This window comes from Thamnophis sirtalis, unplaced genomic scaffold (genome assembly GCF_051295495.1).
Source record: "Thamnophis sirtalis isolate CommonGarterSnake01/CBP01778 unplaced genomic scaffold, rThaSir2_p1.2 scaffold_5, whole genome shotgun sequence".
In the NCBI taxonomy this organism is placed as follows: Eukaryota; Metazoa; Chordata; class Lepidosauria; order Squamata; family Natricidae; genus Thamnophis; species Thamnophis sirtalis.
Genome location: NW_028261385.1, coordinates 35,531,074 through 35,544,311, shown reverse-complemented (window position 1 = coordinate 35,544,311; position 13,238 = coordinate 35,531,074). Strand labels below are relative to the sequence as shown.

General features: G+C 39.1%; 1 protein-coding gene across 2 annotated transcripts in view; it reads right to left on the bottom strand.

Annotated features, from left to right (window-relative positions):
* Positions 1–8,866: 8,866 nt before the first annotated feature.
* CERT1 (ceramide transporter 1) overlaps positions 8,867–13,238 on the bottom strand; it is a 67,965-nt gene continuing 63,593 nt past the window's right edge. For both annotated transcript variants that reach the window (XM_087715638.1, XM_087715639.1), the window contains one exon: positions 8,867–11,796. The gene's annotated coding sequence lies outside the window, so the exon portion shown is untranslated. The remainder of the gene's footprint in view (positions 11,797–13,238) is intronic.

The following is a 13,238-nucleotide window of genomic DNA, read 5'->3' as shown; positions in this document are numbered from 1 at the left end:
ACAAATGCATGGTTTCCTTAGATTTTTTTTCATCCTGCTGAAACAAGAAGAGCTACTTTATGTATTGTGACATGCAAGAAAATATTTTCTCCACAAGTCTTTAAAATCTTGTGCAACAAGAAGTCCAACCTATCAAAACAGTCCAACCTATCACAAACAGCACCACAAAAATCAGATTAGGAACACAAGTTGAAATAGGGAAGAAAATGATAAGTGAGCACCTGTCTACTCTAGATGAGTTAAAATCACCAGGACCAGATGGATTACACCCCAGGGTTCTGAAAGAACTGGCAGACAAGATCTCAGAACCACTGAACTATATCTTTCAGAGATCCTGGAGCACCAGTAAACTACCAGAGGACTGGAAAAAAGCTGATGTAGTTCCCATCTTCAAAAAAGGAAAAAAAATAGATCCAGGTAACTACAGACCTATCACCTTGACCTCATTACCAGGAAAGATTCTGGAAAAGATAATAAAGCAATGAATTAGCGAACACCTAGAAGCAAACAAAGTAATAGCCAAAAGCCAACATAGGTTTGTCAAAAATAGATCATGCCAGACTAATCTTATTGCATTCTTTGACAATGTGATAAAATTAGTGGACCAGAGGAATGCCATCGATATAGTTGGACTTCAGTAAGGCATTTGATAAGGTAGACCATAACCTACTACTAGATAAAGTAGAGGAACGTGAGTTAGACAGCATCACCACCAGATGGATTCGTAACTGGCTGACCAACCGCACTCAACGTGTAGTCCTCAACAGAGCTGCATCTACATGAAGAGAAGTATGCAGTAGAGTACCCCAAGGCTCTGTTTTAGGCCCAGTACTCTTCAACATCTTCATCAATAATTTGGATGAGGGAATAAATGGGGAACTCATCAAATTTGCAGATGACACCAAGCTAGCAGGAATAGCCAACACTGCAGAAGACAGACTTAAGATACAGAAGGATCTTGACAAACTTGAACATTGGGCACTATCTAATAAAATGAAATTCAATAGTGAAAAGAATAAGGTTCTACATTTAGGCAACAAAAACGAAATGCACAGGTACAGTATAGGTGGTACCTTGCTCAATAGTAGTAACTGTGAGAGGGATCTTGGAGTCTTAGTGGACAACCATTTAAATATGAGCCAGCAGTGTGCAGCAGCTGCCAAAAAAGCCAACACAGTTCTAGGCTAAATGGAGGGATAGAATCAAGATCACATGAAGTGTTAATACCACTTTATAATGCCTTGGAAGAGTCCACACTTGGAATACTGCATTCAGTTTTGGTTGCCACGATGTAGAAAAGATGTGGAGACTCTAGAAAGCGTGCAGAGAAGAGCAACAAAGATGATTAGGGGACTGGAGACTAAAACATGAAGAACGGTTGCAGGAACTAGGTATGTCTAGTTTAATGAAAAGAAGGACTAGGGGAGACATGATAGCAGTATTCCAATATCTCAGGGGTTGCCACAAAGAAGAGGGAGTCAAATTATTCTCCAAGCACCTGAGGGTAGAACAAGAAGCAATGGGTGGAAACTAATCAAGGAGAGAAGCAACTTAGAACTGAGGAGAAATTTCCTGACAGAACAATTAATCAGTGGAACAGCTTGCCTCCAGAAGTGGTGAATGCCCCAACACTGGAAGTCTTTAAGAAGATGTTGGATAGCCATTTGTCTGAAAGGTATAGGGTTTCCTGCCTAGGCAGGGGGTTGGACTAGAAGACCTCCAAAGTCCCTTCCAACTCTGCTATTGTATTATTGATTAGATGTATTTTCATTCCATTTCTGTTTTTAAATCTACTTCCTTGCTTTGTTGTACCTGCTCAGGATTAAAGTAAGACTGGAGCAACTTGCAACACAGGGTCTTAAAAAAATCTTTCCTAAACATGATCCCCTTATCACTATTTCACTTCAGCCTCTTATCTTTTTTTTTTTTTTTGTAAACCACAAATCAATATTTGGCATGTTTTTTGAATAGCAACATGAAACCCTTGAACATAATTATCTGAAACTTGCCAGGAATTATCCCCTCAGCAGTAATTTATTTCTGATTCTGCCGAGAAATATGGTAAAAAGGAGGCGGACCATTCTCTTTACAGGAAAAAACGGAGTTACCGTATGTGTTATCCTCTCATACGGTATTTTTTTCCAAATATAGCTTAATTTAGATGAGTGTTAATAGAATGCAGACCAAAACAAACAATTAACGATATTCCATGCATAGGGGGAAACCCCCCCACCCTGAATTCCAATGTAAGTCAGTGACCCTCTGAACTGAGAATGGACAGAAACTGTAAGGGGAAGTCGTGGGTTTACCTCAGTGGTGGGTTTCAAAAAATTTTCAAACCTACTCTGTGGGTGTGGTCTCCTTTGTGGGAGTGGCTTTCTGGCCATGTGACCTGGTGGGAGTGGCTTGCCGGCCATGTGTTCTCCTTCTCTCTTCTCTCTCTCTCTCCCTCTCTCTCTCTCCCTCCTTCCTTTTGTATCTCTGTTCCTTTTTCCTTTTTTTGTTTCATCTCTCACTCACTTTTTCTTTCTTTTTTTCTTTATTTCTTTCTTCCTTTCTTTTGCTTTCTCTTTCTGTGTGTGTATGTGTGTGTGTGTCAGTGGTGGGTTTCAAACATTTTTGGAATCTCTTCTGTAGGTGTGGCCTGCTTTCTGGTGGAACCTCTTCTAACTGGTTTGGTAGATTTGATGAACCGGTTCTACCGAACTGGTGTGAACTGGTAGGAACCCACCTCTGGTTTACCTGAAAAATTTAGGCATAATAAAGCTACAGTAGCCTATAGTTGAGAGCATAATGAGGTGGTAGGAAGAGAGACCCAACACCTGGTAATGATATGCTGAGAGATGCCAACCTACTCGGCACGGACTGGGGAAAATCAGTATCAACAGCTCTCTACAGGTAGTCCTCAACTTACAACCACAGAAACTCCACGTTTCTGTTGGTGAGTGAGACATTTGTTGAGTTTTGCCTCCTTTTTACGACCTTTCTTGCCACAGTTTTAAGTGAATCCCTTAAAACCTGGTTGTTAAGTGAATCTGGCTTCCCCATTGACTTTGCTTGTCAGAAGGTTGCAAAAAGGAGAACACACGACCTCGGAACATCGCAATGATCATAACTATGAACCAGTTGCCAAGCACCTGAATTTTGATCATATGACCATAGGGATGCTGCAATGGTCATAAGTGTGAAAAATGGTCATAAGTTACTTTTTCAGTGCCATTGTAAATTTGAATGGTGACTAAATTAACCTTTGTCAGTCGCGGACTACCTGTACTTACAATTGTAGAGGTACCAGGGGTGGGTTCCTGCCAGTTCTAACCTCTTCTATTGAGGAGGTTCCACAAATCTACCATGCCGTTTAGAACCAGTTCCAGCTCCGTTCCAGCTCCCTCCCGCCGCCCATCGGCACCATGTTTGCCCCACCCACTGCTTACTGATTGGCTGGCTCACCAATCACCCCGCCCACCTCTAAGAGTCCTATCTAAACCTTAAAGTCTTAAAGCTGTCAAGTTTGAACATTCCTGGGTATTTTTTTTTAAAGGGTTAGGGGTGCAAGGGTCTTGTAACTTGACAGCTTTAAAACTTGCACACTTCAATGCCAGAGTTCCTGAGCCAACATAACTGGAGGAGGAATTCTGGGAGTTGAAGTCCACAAGTCTTATAGCTGTCAAGTTTGAACACCCCTGAGGTTTTTTTTCTAAAGGGTTAGGGATGCAAGGGTCTTGTAACTTGACAGATTTAAGACTTGCATGCTTCAAATGCCAGTTTCTGAACCAACATTTTGGTTGGTAAGCAAGAGCGTTGTTAAGTGAGTTTCACCACATTTTACAAGTTGGCCATGCCCACCCGGTCACATGACTGACAAGCCACTCCCACCCAGTCACATGACTGGCAAGCCACTCCCACAAAGCAGGCCACACCTACAGAAGAGGTTCTAACAATTTTTGAAACCCACCACTGAGAGGAACCCATAGTGTCATGTCAATTAGGGCATAGGGCAAAAGTTCCATATAGGCCTCAGGTTAGGGTTAGGGTTAAATCCCAAAGGAGAAATGCTCAAAGGTGAGTAATGGAGCTGCTGTGAGTGCAATGGTGAGTCTTCATGAGACAAACAAAGAATACAAAGCAACTTAGAACTAAGGAGAAGTTTCCTGACATTTAGAACAATGAATCAGTGGAACAACTTGCCTCCAGAAATTGTGAATACTCCAACACTGGAAGTTTTTTGGAAGATGTTGGATGACCATTTGTCTGAAGCGTTATAGGGCCGTGATGGCAAACCTATGGCACACGGAGCCATATGTGCCAGCACATGAGCCATCAGCTCCAGTGCACATGCATGAACCAGCCAGCTGATTTTCAGCCTTTTCGAGGGCTGAGGGAGGCTGTTTCCGGCCTCTCCAGGCTTAAGGAAAGCCTCAAGAGCTTGGGGAGGGTGAAAAATGGGCCCAATGCACCAACTAGAAGTTCGGAAACGATTTGGAGGCTTTCCTAAAGCCTGGGGAGGTTGAAAACAGCCTCTCCTGGCCTCCCGGAGCAAATACCAAGCTCAGCTTGGAGGCAAGTAGTGCAGCAAGTATGGGGGTTGTATGTGCATGCTCATGTGGGGTCACTTTGCATTATGGGTGCTGGCACAGGCATGCGTGATTGTGTGCACGCCCTTACATTTCTGGCACCCAACAACAAAAAGGTTAACCATAACTGGTATAGGGTTTCCTGCCTAAGCAGGGAGTTGGACTAGAAGACCTCCAAGGTTCCTTCCAACTCTGTTATTCTATATTCTAAATCACAGACCCCAAACAGGCAAAGTAGCTATTGTACACTGGAAAGTCGATGAGGGAAGAAATGGAAAGAACACAGAAAAAGATGGCGACACCAAACATTTCTGTACACTTGCTGAGAAAACAACATGCATTCATGCAGATTACGTGTACCCATCTTCCTAAATTGTACACCTGTGTACAATGAAAGAGAGAAGAGGGGTAAATAAAAATATGCAGCTAAAAAGTTGTCGGAAAGGTTGCATTTGCTGCAGATGTCTTTCAACAAAACATCCAAAGGGACTCTTTTTGCATCATTTAACCTTCTACAAGCGAGAACGGTGGCTACAGTGAACCACTGTCTGCCTGTATCTTTTTTTCTTTTTCTTTTTCTTTTTAACCATAAGGAGGTTTTTCATCACCCTCGCTCAAGGGCTGCTCTGCAGTAACCATGGAAGAGTCACACCAGAAGCAGAAGAGCCAATCAGCTGCTCTTCATCGCCTCACACCAGCTCAGGCAGAAACTCCTGTGCTTTATTGGACTGTTTCTGGGTTTGAAACAGGAGACAATGCAGTTCTGCTGCTTATTCTCTCTGGCGGTGAGCCCCAATAGGGGTAATAAGATGGTTTATGCTCACAGCAGTCCTGAAACTTAACCAGTGCTCTACTGTAAAGGAGGACAAATGTAAAAGCATCTCTGTGCCCTATTAACACCATAGAATTGTAAGTCCCCTGAATTGAACAGAAATTATTTGCAGGTACATGCATAATGGGAACATACTGCGATGTGACACAAAGTAGAAATCAACTTTTGAGGGCTTAGAATAAAAGTGTGTCTGAACGGCTGCTCGTTGGGGCTGTGCAACAAGAGGATCTGAATTGCATGCGAACATGTATGTGGCATCGAGTTGTAATTTTTTTAATCAACCACAACGGTTCCAAGTTTTGTGCTGTGTCTGTCAAGGACAGACATTAAATTCTGGGGAAAGATTTTTTGGAAAGAGTTGCTGACATTTGCTACATAAGCACCTCGGGTACTCCACATCATAGATTCTTCTCAAGTCCAGATCATTGCACAGCTTTACTGCTCATGACACAACAGCTTAACCTGTTAGCATTGCACACTGAAAAGTCGATGGGAGAAGAAATGGAAAGAACATTTCAAAAGAAGGCAGCACCAAATATTTCTGTATGCTGACAAAACCACATAAATGTATTAATGTGGTCAGCAGGAGTCCAGTTGGACTCAGGGGAATCTTTACCTTCATATCAGTACATTTATGTATAGAATAACCTGAAATGTAACTCTCTGCATGTGCGCTGACCTATGAATATGATAGCATCATGAAACCAAGAAAGCGGAATGATGCTTCCTCAAATGAAGCACTAGAGCATGGATGAAGTCTTTGCTTTGGGCTAAGGGTCGATGGATCCTACCATCAATCACATTTTTTTAAAATCAAGCTTAAACCTCTAAGAGGATTCTCTATGAGTAAAAGTTATTTGCAGATAAATATAAAAGCATGGCTCATTAACAGGTACCTTCATGGTAGTGGATCTGAGTACTTGAGAGACCGCCTACTGCCAATTACCTCCACGCGACCTATTAGATCTCACCGATTAGGCCTCCTCCGAGTTCCATCTGCCGGTCAGTGCCGACTGGCAACCACGCGGAGGAGAGCCTTCTCGGTAGCAGCTCCGACCCTATGGAACGATCTCCCCGTGGAGATTCGGACCCTCACCACCCTCCAGACCTTCCGCACAGCCCTCAGAATCTGGCTATCCCGTCAGGCCTGGGACTAAGATTGTAACCCGCTCGAATGGTATGAATGTTGTGTTTTTTAAATTATGTATTGTCTTATATGTCTAAAAGTTTGTCTTTCTCCACCCTTCCCTTTTTAAGTTGTGAGCCGCCCTGAGTCCCCCCAGGGAAAAGGGTGCCATATAAATAAACTCAATACTACAAATAGACCAATGAATACTAGAAATACACTGAAGCGAGGTGTAGAGGGAAAGAAGAGGGGGAATTAAGAGGGAGTGAGAAGGGAATGTAAGGAGGGTGAGATGGTGGGAAGGGGAGAAAGGAATGGCTGAGGGGAAGGGGAAGTAGAAGAGGGGATTGTTGGAAGGGAGAAATGAAAGTTGGAGGGGTAGAAGGAAGGATGTATGTAGGATAGAAGTGTTATGAGTTGTTTATTGCTTCTTTTTTTTTACTGCACAGTATTTAAGTGATTGTATAAAGGAAAATGAAAATGTAATAAAAAATTAATCTTGAAAAAAATAAATAAACTCAATACCAATACCAATACCAATACTATGAGCTACATGCTGAAAAAGAAGCAAGATAAATTTCATGCAAGGAGACACATTTCCTCCCTCCCTGTATAATTGGGTATCATCAACATACTGATGATACTTCACTTCATGGTGATAGATGATCTCATCCAGTGGCTTCATGTAAATACCAGCAGAGAAAGCACAAAACCCTGTACCATCCCACATAATATGGGCTGAGAGCAGAATCTCTTGCTCACAATCAATACCGATTGGTATCAACCTTGGAGAAAGAAGAGCCAGCACAATACTGTTCCACTCGTTCCCAATCCTGAGAGTTAAGGTTGTGGCTGAGGAAAGTCAGAGAAGAGAACCAATCTCAGATCACTTCCCCCCAAAATTGCCTTCACATAAATTAAATAATTGATTCTCCACATTCCTACACCCTATTTTGTTTCTCAGACAAATCAGCTATATTTATCCCTTCCTTTCAGGGGGAATATCAAAACAGAAAAGAGAAGATAGGAAATTGAAACGTGGAGACTATTTCCATTTATGGGTAGACCATTAGTATTTTACTGAAGCAGAACAAGTATGTATTATTGCCTAATTATAAGTCCAATATTTATAATGCAGAGATAGTGTTTAAAGGAGGAGAAAGAACTTGTGGTGTCCAACTTTTTTCAGTGCAGTAAGATAGAAAAAAAACAACAACCCAACCTCAAACTTTTGCTTTACAGTTCACAACATTCCAGGCCATTTCTATAACAATTATTGCCATTCCCCGTTTCCTAATAATCCAGTCCCATATTGTACAGAGTGATGGGATTCAAATAATTTAACAACCGGTTCTCTACCCTAATGACCAGTTGGGTAGGTGGGACTGGGTAGGCGTGACCAACTCAACGTCACTCACGTCGATGGGCACTTTGCCTTAGCTGTTACAATGTAATAAGGGTTAACCGGAGAGACAGTTTCTGTAAGCAGGGCAATAAAGATTAGGCTAGAAACACCAGAATGTTTCCAGCCTGCCTTCCTTACAGGATTTGCCCTGTAAAGTAGGGGGGGGGGAGGGATGAAATGAATTTCTTTCAACAACTGGTTCTCCGTACTGCTTAGAAAGTTAACAACCGGTTGCAAAGTAGCTAAATCCCACCACTAATTGTATAACTGGTTTTAGTGAGATGGATGGAAATACAAATTTGAAAAATTCAAATGCATGTTCATGAAATAATAGCTCTTGCCTTTGCCTTTACAATATTTCTATTTTATTATTATAAAACTGTATGAGGTGCTGAAATAACCCTGGATTCATTCTCTCACTCACATCTTTCCCACCATGGATATAGTGTAATTCATTTCTGGTGCATTTGTATTGGGGGGGGGGGGGGAGAGACCATTGTTGGTGCTAATTAGATAACATATGAACTCAGAAATAGCCAAACCTAAATATTAGTCAAAGCATATAAAATTTGGTTATTGTATTATATATAAACTCTGAATCACATTTGTTTCTATACAGAAGGACATGTGTGGCCTTTAATATTTTTTATGGCTTACAAACCCTCCTATGATAAAATATGGGGGGGGGGGGGAGAGAGCAAAACATTCCAGAAACAAACATTAAATCCACCCAACCTCACTTATGGTACCCATCATTACTAATGGCTTTCACTCATTACCCAGTCACCAAAAAGTTTGGCCACTTCTGACAGACACACATAAAAGCAATAGCCTTTTTACAACTGCATTGTATTAGGAGTAATTTCTTTCTTAGAACAAAATAATGTAAAGTTAGACTTGAGTATTAAAAAATAAATACAAAATAGAAATGTGTTTGTAATATATTTTAATACTTTGCACTTTTAAATACTGGTTTTCAAATCTGTGATTGTAATATGGAAGAGGCAACTCCATTTAGTCATTTATTTTTAATGTTAACAGGATCATAAAGCTATCATAGAAGAACAGTCACATTTTACACACTTGGGACATTCTAGAAACTGATTCATAATTTGAGCATGTCATTCATTGAACATGGTAACTCAAATACAGCTTCATTTATATAAGGAACGGTTGACAAAAAGATTTGTGGAAAAATTGACTTAACTCTTTGATTAATGAGAACCAGTATAATTTCTTACAAGTCAGCTCAACTCAAATAAGGTAAAGAGAAATTTCTTTCAAGATGACCGAGCATTCCATCTCTAACCCCTTCAAGGATTTTATAACATTTAGTCCAATTGCAAAATATAATAATAATAATAATAATAATAATAATAATAGTAATAAAAAAGGTTTTAAAAAACCAGATAGGTATCAATATGTTGTCCCTTCCCAGCTAAAAAGGAAAGTCCATCATTTGATAGGATTCTAATGTTAATGTCGGTTCTGGTGACCATTCAGTCTTTGGAACAATAAGCTAAAGAGATACAGTAAAGCCACCTACATCCATGGAATTTAACTGTAGAGTTTAGTTCATAAAAAAACTGTAAGAACTATTATTTACTCATCGGTTATTATAGCAAAAGATGCCACTTGTGAAGTCTCAGGTGGATGGGTGCGCTAGATGAAAAGAGCCAATAATCAAATGGAAAATAAAAATAAAAATTTGTTCCAGGAAAAAACATTAAGAACTACTAGGCGAGCACTGACTACAGTTATTTTATTATACATTCTAAGAAATTTCAAGACAGATTGGGCTGGACTAGCTGTAACGAAGTGACACCACTTGTCTAAAAGTCAAGCTTAGTTTACAAATAGTATCTTTTAGTGTAATTTTTATTTACAGATTTGCAAAATACATCACATTTAGTGCAAATGCAACTAATGACATTAAGATTTATAAACTGCTTTGTAAACTTTTCATCTCTTTCTAAAATAAAGCTATCCAATTAAATAATAGTTATTTGCATGTGTTCCATGATCATAATCAGGAATGGAAAATTGTTGGTTTCATTTTCAGGGTCTAAGTATTACTTTAATATTGAGGTTCCCATCAGTGGCTATGGTGAACAAGTATTTTTTTTCCAGTTGATTGCAAAAATATTAAACTTATCTGAGGTATAAGAAATGGTATACAAAATGCTTACTGGTGAGATAGTAAACAGATCAAATTCATCATCTTTACTCTTTGCCTTGCCAACATTACCCTATAGGCACTTTTCTACATTTTAAATCATGATCAGAATTATTCTGTAGTAAGGCATTTTCCATGCACATTATTTAGAGAAAGGCAAATAAAGGATACTAAAAAGCATGAATTCTGTATACATATACATAAAACCTTAGAGTATGCCTGTTTTAGTGTACACATCAGCTTACACTCAAAACTAATTTGCTTCCAACCTTGAAGATTTTCATTAGCTGAATTTTCATTAAAAAGTATTATATTTGTTTTCAGGCATCAGCTACTCTATATGAAATAAAGACTTTCTGCTTTGTTTTCAAAAATATATCCAAATCTTGTCTCTTTCTTTATATATATACACACAAGCTGACAGCTAAAAAGGTCATCTGGCTAATCTCACTTTAAAAGTGCAACCCAAGGCATTTCCTCAAAAGGATTTTCATACAGTTCACCCTTCATGTATTGCATTTCTTGATATTAAAGACAGTTAGATCCTTGACAGTTAACTTCTCATAGCAACTAAGGGGAACTCTCTTTAGATTTTATTTGTTTTCATATCTGACAAGGCAGGTCATAGGGCAAATGTCACAAGTATGGCAAGTTTTTATAGATGAATCTCAAAGCATAGCTTTACTCAACGGGAAACAACGTGTAGGACTAAACAACAGCAATTTTTTTTTCCAAGACTGGGAATGTTATCTTCAGCAATCCAATTTAACTCAATAAATATTACACAGTGTTAAAGTTCCAATTGCTAGAAAGCAGCCCATCTTCACACAATCTGGGCAAGATACAGCAGTAGCCGTTTTCTGGCAGTCAGGTTTTCTTATATAATAGTAATCACTTTAGATATTACCAAAAGATAATATCTTTTGGGGATAATGTTCTGGAATTAAATTTCTATAGCACATATTACACAACTAAAATTAAAAATAGAAATATAAAGATATCTGAAAAAAATAAAGCTTTTCATGCCTACTCCATCGGACCCCCAGAAGGCCTTCATAGGAGCAAGACTATAGAAAAGGCAAGTCATAAAGATCCTGACAGCCCTCATATTTTAAGAGAAGTTTTACATAATATGATTTCTCATAGAAACTCAGCAGCAATGAACTATGATTATACAAAGCATACACAAATTCCCTCTGAGAGGACACAGAATTTACTGAAAACCTGATGGGAAAAAAAGTTATAACTATGTTTTTGTGTACATAAAGCACATATGGTATGCTAGATGTGTATTCATCTCTTGTGCTTTTTAGACGTACACAAAAACAAGAACTGTGCAAGTGTCTTATGAAATCCCACAGAAAATGAAATCTCCTCAAATTATTCAAAAGTTAAAGCAATGAACCAAGTTGGTGACCCAAAATTGTAGTATTCTCCTCTAGAGCAAGCAAACAGAGCCATATACATGTATCAACACATGTATTTTTATAATTACACATCAACTCAGCAAAGTGAACTAGCAGAAGACAGTGAAAGTTCAAGTTCATGGCATTGCAGTATTCTTCAGTTGTGTACAGAATGCAGGACTTGGCCCATAAGACTGTAGATCCTACGTTCCAGCTTGGAGCCTTCATTTTGGTTCATTTCTCCAAATGGAATGTTCACACAGCCTTGTTCCAATCACTAGGTGCAGGGAGAAAGAGGAAAATAGATGAAGCCTCTCACTTGGGTCCAGAACCACTAAAAGCTGGAATGAGATGAATGTCTGCTGCCTCTACCGATAACACATAGATTGGTTTAAGTCAATTGGTTTAAGTTTCTCTAGTTGAACAAAGCCAGCTGTTGAATTGGGTGCAAACATCACAACTAATTTATTTGCAAGGTATTCTATTTATAATATCACAAAAACAGCAAAATTAAAATGATTTTGATGATTTTTTGATAGTTGGTTCTCTGGGTTTTGGGAATACCAAGTGCTCCCCAGGTATTGATCAGGTGTTCTGCAGGTGTTTTTAGCCTACATCCCACTAAAGCTTTTTCTGTGCAATGTTTCAGAAGTGGGATTTCCTTGCAGTCTTTGCAGTTTGTTTAAGATCTGAAGTCAGGAGCAATGGTTGCGGTGTCCCTGAGATCAGCAGGATGTACTCTTCTCTATCACTGACTCTACGGGACGGTTTAGGTCCAAAAGGACCATCCAATGGCAGAAATATCGACTGCGACCTTGGAGCTCCAAGATCACACGTCATGTCGTTGCGATGTCAGCCCCTCCTTCCTCCACTTATGCTTCTAACAGCTCCCCCTTGTGAGGAAACTAGGTTTGAGGACTGGGAAATGAAGGGATCAGTCTTCTTTCTTGCAACTGCTGTGGAGCAAAACTGACTTACTAATCACTTTAGGAAACTGCCAATTGACTAAAACTTTTAGAGACCTTCAGAATGATAAGACTAAAAAGTCATTGGGTGAGTTTTGTCTTCAACTCCGAACAAAAGAAAAATTAATTATAGGATTAAGAACTTAAAGAATTTGAGATAAACAGCACAAAAGCTATCAACTGTTTATAAGCAGATTAAGAGTGCAGATAAATTTGGAATATTGGCTTTTACTATGAGATTTTAGGATTAACTATAAAAATAAATTGCTTCTTGTAGGAAACACTTATTTTGGGTATCCTGTCTATTGCAAGTCATAACAAAGATAAGTCATTTTACAATTTTAGAAGCTGGATGCTACTGGGGGAGGCTAATGATGCTAAACAGGGAAAAATACAAGCCTTTCTTGATGTCAGTTAATACTGGGACTTACAAAATGACATCAAATGTATGTAATATTGGGATTAAAGATCATTGAAGAATGGAGTCAGACATTAATAATTATAATATCAACACTGTCAGTAATAATCTCTGCTTGTGTGAACAGACTATGTCAAAAAGATGTTAATGAAGGAATGATGATAATGAATGACAGATCAACATATTCTATGTGGCAAGACAAAGAAATGGTGGAACTACAAATGACTGGATTAGGGAATGATTTGTAAAAGGGCTTTACTGGATACCCAAAAGAAACTGGCCAAAGTTTTTAAAAATTAAAAGGGAAATATCAATGATAAAACAGAATGATTTGGA